Source organism: Genypterus blacodes, unplaced genomic scaffold, assembly GCF_046128005.1.
Source record: "Genypterus blacodes isolate CSIRO-AG114 ecotype Tasmania unplaced genomic scaffold, CSIRO-AGI_Gbla_v1 ptg000337l_1, whole genome shotgun sequence".
Classification (NCBI taxonomy): domain Eukaryota; kingdom Metazoa; phylum Chordata; class Actinopteri; order Ophidiiformes; family Ophidiidae; genus Genypterus; species Genypterus blacodes.
The window spans coordinates 308,264-314,702 of record NW_027467122.1 but is presented as its reverse complement, the minus strand read 5'-3'; positions in this window follow the sequence as shown (position 1 = coordinate 314,702).

Below are 6,439 nucleotides of genomic sequence, written 5' to 3'. Positions count from 1 at the left end.
TGGTGACAAACAGCGTCTCGTTCTCCTCTAAGGCCGAGTCGCGATGCAGAGAAGATGGTGTGTCGCTGTAATCCGGTGTTTGCCTCAGCAGCGCCTGAACGGATTTCTGAACCCTGGAAAGTGAGCGATGTCGTTGGAGGTGGGGAGGTTTGGCTCTGCCTCGTCTTAGAAGCTGCAGCTAATCTTCCACTCGTGACTTTGACAGCAAACACAGAGGCTGCCAGGTCACTTCTCCCTTCTAGAAACATTGTCTATGCAGCTGCGCACACACACACACACACACACACACACACACACACACACACACACACACCGTGTGTCAAACACATCATTCTGGCCCAGAGACCCAGATCTCACCCCTGCTTCAGCTCCGTCGCCTGGATATCTATGGCTCAGACCTTATAAACAACAAAGCACAGCTGGGATCCTCAGCCACACCAGGACAGGTGAGCAGGAGCTGCAGGCAGGAAGTGGAACCGTAAAGCCTCTCCTAACCTCTCCAGCTATTTAAAGAGACTCACGCTTAAAGAGTCCCACTTTCCCCTGCAGATGTTCCACTTCTTCAACAGGGACAGTTTGGGACTGATCCAGTCTGAGTGGTTCCTGCAGGGCCTCAGACCCTGGCAGGTGCAGTTTGTCCTTCTTTCCTGAACCAGACACTCCATCTCCTTCATCTGCACCAGTAACCTTTGATCTCTGAGCTGACACATTACTGCAGCATGATGATCAATGGCAAAATACCAGCATGCATTCGACTAAACATCGTCTAGAGGCTCGCCGGCTGGGAGCTGAGCCTGACGTCTGGGTGGGGAATTCATTTCCGGCGTGTTAGACATTTGGAATAAAGATCCAGAGCTGTTTTGCTGTTCTGTGAGTTTCCTGCTGGTGTCAGTGGATGTGAGTGTGGAACAGAACAGACGAGGTGACAGAAGGAGCAGCAGAGCCAGAGGAGGAGAAGTTAGCCGGCTCCTCACTGTTTCCATCCTTTGATCACACCTCACCTTTGCTTTCCTCTTTCTTCTCCTCCGTCACCACCTCTCTCTCTCTCTCTCTCTCCTCTCGCCCTCCGGTCCTCCACATTTCCCTCCCTTTCACACCTCAGATGTTAATTCTGTCATTCATGCTTTGACGTGAACCCGTTGGCCTGCAGCTCCGCCCACTTCTGGCTGGAAACCCAGAGCCTTTCACATGAACACATCAGAGCTCATAAAAACGCCTTGGTACTAAAAATGCTTCACCGTGATCTGCTAACCTCTAACTTAAAGAGTTGAATGACACCCAGCCACGCTTTAATGTGAAGAAAGAAATTAACTCCTGTGTCAGTTTGGCTTTAGGAGGCAGAGACGTACAGAAACACAAAACAAACAAACAAACCTTCATAAACAAACGCCTGTGGTTGGTCCTGGGAGCAGATGAGAGCTCTTATACAAGAAGCCGTCCAGATATAAATATAACGCTGGAATACGACGAAATCACAGGCGAGAAACCGGGCATGCCGAACCTTCAACAGGAAAACACAAATATACATAAAACACACAAACTTACAAAAACAAATCTCTGTCATTCACAGAGTTGAGACAACGTGACAAAGTCCAACACGTCTCCTCCTCCTGTGCTACATTATGTCTGTAGCACGTCTCAGCTCAGTTTCCATGACACCCTTGTGGAACAGAGCCGTTTCAGTACCAGAGCATTACTTTCCTGTGGGTCTGTAGTGTTGCTGACCTCATTCTGAGCAGCCATGCCTCTAGGACTGGAGCGGCTACACAGCTGACACATGATGGAGAATCTCGTTCATTTCATTTACAGCGGCCGTCACCGGCCCAAAGATGTGAACATCAGTTAGCGCTCTGCTTCACTGCCAGGGAGGCCAGTTAGCCCCCAGTGCTAATGAGGCTCATTTATCTGCAGCTGAGACAGGCTAAATGTTGTGTTTCATAACACTCAGTGCTAACGGCTAACGGCAAAGCAGCCATCAGCCAAAGACGAAGGATAGCGACGGACAGAACACAAACCAGGTGCTGTCAAGCTCTGATCAGTGGTGGGAACACTGCAGGTCTAGAGGCAGGTCAGAGGTGAAACGGCTCATTATTTGGCAAATCACCTGAAGCTCTGACCTCATTTAAAGTCTCGACACTTGGTACCAATGTACCGACAGTCCAAAACAAGTCATTCTGTGCTCTACTTGTCTCTGCCAAGTCTCCATGTTCCTAGTCAGGTGTTCAGGCTAAGCCATGAAACTTAGATGTACCACAGCCAGATGCTGCCTATAATCCATCTGCCGTGTTCTAGGTCTGGATCCTGCTGTGTCCGAGCTCCTCAGCCTAAAGGGTGTCGGGCCGACGATCTCATTCTGTCACTCATCACCCAGGTGAGGGTTGAAACGCAGATCAACCAATCAGAGAGGAAGCCTTGCCCTCAGGCTCAGCGCTCTCTCCACCACCACCATTAATTGGACTGTCAGTCTCCTGCGCCGTCCCAATACATCATCCACACTGCAGCAATAGATGTGTTCAACAGACAAAAGTAGCGCAGGAGCTGTTAGAGTTTGGTCCTCTGACAAACAGCAGGCTTCACTCAGAGAGGCTCAGCCCTGAGCCAGGATCCAGTCTGACGGGGAGAAGGCAGAGACGTCATCCTGGCTTCAAAACAAATCGTGAAAAAAAACAAGAATGTGAAAGAAAACAAAAGTTAATTTCAGAGTAAAGCTCAGTTTAACAGCTGGAAGCGGCTCAGGTTGATTTTGGCAGCGAGGTGCTCATCCACCCACAGCGTCCATTAATAAACAGCTGGTTTATCATTGAGCTGCAGCCAGAACAGGCCAGAGTTAGAGGGCCAGGGATTCACCGCTCACTCCAGGTCTGCTGCTGAGTCTGGGAAGGTACACACACGCACACACACACACACACACACACACATACACGCAAACACGCATACACACACACACACACACACACACTCATACACGCATACACACATATACGCATATAAACATACACACATACACGCATACAGGCATACACACATTAAGGCATACACACATACAGGCATACACACGTACACACATACACACGCACACACACACACACACACACACACACACACACACAGACATCAGATCTGTGTCGCAGACGAGGCGACCCATCTGAGACACAGAGGCTGAAGGAACACAAGACTTCAACCCTAAGATGATGGATGGAACCTTCATCATAGTCACAGTGACGTCATGGTGGAACACCATTAAAAACAGTGTAAAGTGTAACATTGAGACGTCACCGTGACGACCACAGGCAAATCATCACGTACACAGAGGAGATGATCGGTGATGAAAGGTCGGCTTTAGGCACAGAGATGTATGTGGTGACTTCACACACCCACACCTGGACCCACAAGTGTGTGTGTGTGTGTGTGTGTGTGTGTGTGGACAGAGGAGGACACACAATTGCAGTGAGGCGTGAAACCCAATGACTCAAATCTGCTGCGAGGGCTGAAGCTGCTGTCAAGTTCCATACTCCTCTCCTTGTTTACATCTATGCGTGTGTGTGTGTGTGTTGAGGCGACTGTTGCAGTATAGACGTCACAGTTCATATCTGTACTACATCCTCTCAGCTGCTTCACGGGGCGACATCACACCAGCTGCAGACTGAGGAGAAAGGGACCAGGAAGAGATCCATGACAACATACAGAGGGTTCAGGGTCAAAGGTCAGAATTGCTATAGGATAGAGATCCATGACAAGTAAATTATTTGACTTCTTGCCTCAGTGCCGGTTGGGAACACAGAACTGTCTCACACATCCTCCATCAGACAGACGTCCAGAGTGGAGCTCAGGATACAAACAGGCCGGTGTGCAGCAGGAGCCAGGAGCTGATATGTAGGTTACAGAGCGAAGTCCTCCACCCCCCCGCTGCTCTTTAATCTTGTTGACAGCCCCCCCCCCCCGGCACATATTACAGTGAATTATGGTTGTACAGTGAATTTCCCCGTGAGGCTTGGAAAGGTGAGACTTCCACAAGATCTTATCTGACTGAAGTGACTGATTTAGTGCCGATCGCATCCAAAGCAGGCAGGTGAATCTGCAGAGTCCTGATGTGAGGATTGAGACCTGAGCCTGCACCTGGAGGAGGTCCAGGTCCGAGGTGATGGTTCTTGGAATGTTCTCCAAAGGCTTGTGCAGTGTGTGTGTGTGTGTGTGTGTGTGTGTGCGTGTAATGTATTGCAGCCTCCGTGATGAATCTCACATTGGATCAAACTCACTCTGTAATGAATCCATGGCGTCGCAGCAGAAGGATTGACCGCAGACCGTGACGGAGCCAGTTAGCCGTCGTTGCTGATGACATGAAAGACTGGCTGAGGAAATGTTTTATCTCAAACTTAACTCATCCAGACGTGAAGCGTTTCAACGACCCTAAGAAATGAGAGGATGAAACATCCGGGATGGTGAAGGAGTGAGGAGGCTGCAGGACCTCGGCTCCAGGTTCTGTGGCCCGAAGCATTTCAATGTATTCTGTACATGGACCCACAAAGACCCGTTTGGATCTGATCCACAAACGGACACAGAAGCCTTTTGTACAGGCGTGTTGAGGTCAGTCAACAGAACGCAGTCACATTTAGGTTTCTTGCTTTAATTGCAGCTTCAACATGTAAACACAACCAGCCAATCCAAAACCTCTGCTATCTGAGCTTGTTATAATATTTGCACATGTGGTGTCCGTCCCACATTCCTGAGGTGACCGACGATCGTAAAACACCACAAACACGCTGCGTTCCTGTGGGAGCGCCGCTAATAAATCCCAACGCTGGGACGAGGACGCAACGAGCAAGAAGCAAGGGAGACGTCTGCCAAATAAGGCCCTGAACGCATCACAGCAGTGACAGGACAGAGTGTGTGTGTGTGTGGGTGTGCAGCATCTATCAAAATGTTCTCTGTTTAAACTCCCAAAACACTTTTATGCAGTTTTCAATGTCAGCTACAGTGGTTTGATCCCTGTTCAGTGTCTCATGAACACACACACACACACACACACCAATTACGGCATATATCATTATGGGGCTTTATATCATTGTGGTTACATGCAGAGGCCAAACCTCACACACAGGTTTAACTGGACCGACTCAGGTTTAGTCCAGGTGAGGAAGAGGAAAAGGACCGTGTGTCTCCTCCTCTACCTCCTCACACTGGTCTTGGTGTTTAGACTTCCAGGTGAACAGGGGGACACCAAGTCAGCAGATTGATGCCTGGGGTCTAAGCTGAGTCTAAGTGATGTGACTCAGCAGGTTCTCCTACATGCAGACAGGTGGGTGAACCTATCTCAGCTGCATTCCTACAAGGACTTTGTTCACGACCCGATTTACACTCAGCAATAAAACAGCAAAGCAAGATGTGCTGCTAACGTTTAACGAGAGAGACGTCAGCGTAATGTCACATTTATGATACGGCACTGGATCAGAGTGTGTGTGTGTGTGTGTGTGTGTGTGTGTGTGTGTGTGTGTGAATCCCAGTGAGTCACAGGTGAAACACGCCAGGTTAGCTGCAGAAGTAAACATGTGATTATCATCATGTCGGAGCTTTTTATGTGCCTGAGATGTTTCTCAGTTTCAGGGGGAATTCTTGGGTTAACGACGTTTCAGAGACAAACGTGTGTGTCTCTGAAGTGTTTCAGAGACACACGTGTTTCAGAGACGGACGTGTTTACGCCGTGGGTTTCAGCTCCACCTCTCGGTCGATGCGTTCATCTCTACACACTTCCTGTTCCTGTGCCAGAGAGCTGTAATGATGAAAACATGGGCCCATATGGATTCAGTTTCAGTTTGGACCGACACGTCTCTGACATGCTTGGAGACGATCCTTCAGGGATTTGAACCCGCAACAAGAAATGACATCCCAGCTGGTCGGCGAGGCGAGGACACAGCTCTGGGTTGGGGTTGGCGTGTGGCTCACCTGGGTCACAGCCCCGTTTGCAGCCTGCAGGCTGTCATCAAGAACCAAGACACTCCGCCCACCCATGAAAAGTGAGACAGATGTTCCACCATAAGGGACGGATTAAGAGACGCCACAGCAGCAGGGAGGGACGGGAACATTTGGACAGGGGGGGCGGACCACACGGGTTCACTTGGTTCAACTCCCAGCTCACGGGCTCGTGGGCTTTGGTGTGGTGGGGCATCTGGTTCTGTGCGTCCTCGTTACCTGGACGCTGCCGTCAGACTGTTTAAGCCCCGCCCCCCTAACTGCTCATTCATTCCTAACTAATAGCTTTTAGAAGAAGAGGGGGCGGAGCTCTGGTACATGAATGGCTGCCTGAATAGAACCATCACCCTCACTGCCTGTGAGGATGTGGGTCTGTGGGTGACGTCAATTCTGTTAAACATCTAATTTGGGAGGAGGAGGAAGAGGAGGAGGAGGAGGAGGAGGGTCTGTCTGCCAGCCTTCAGTTTTTGTG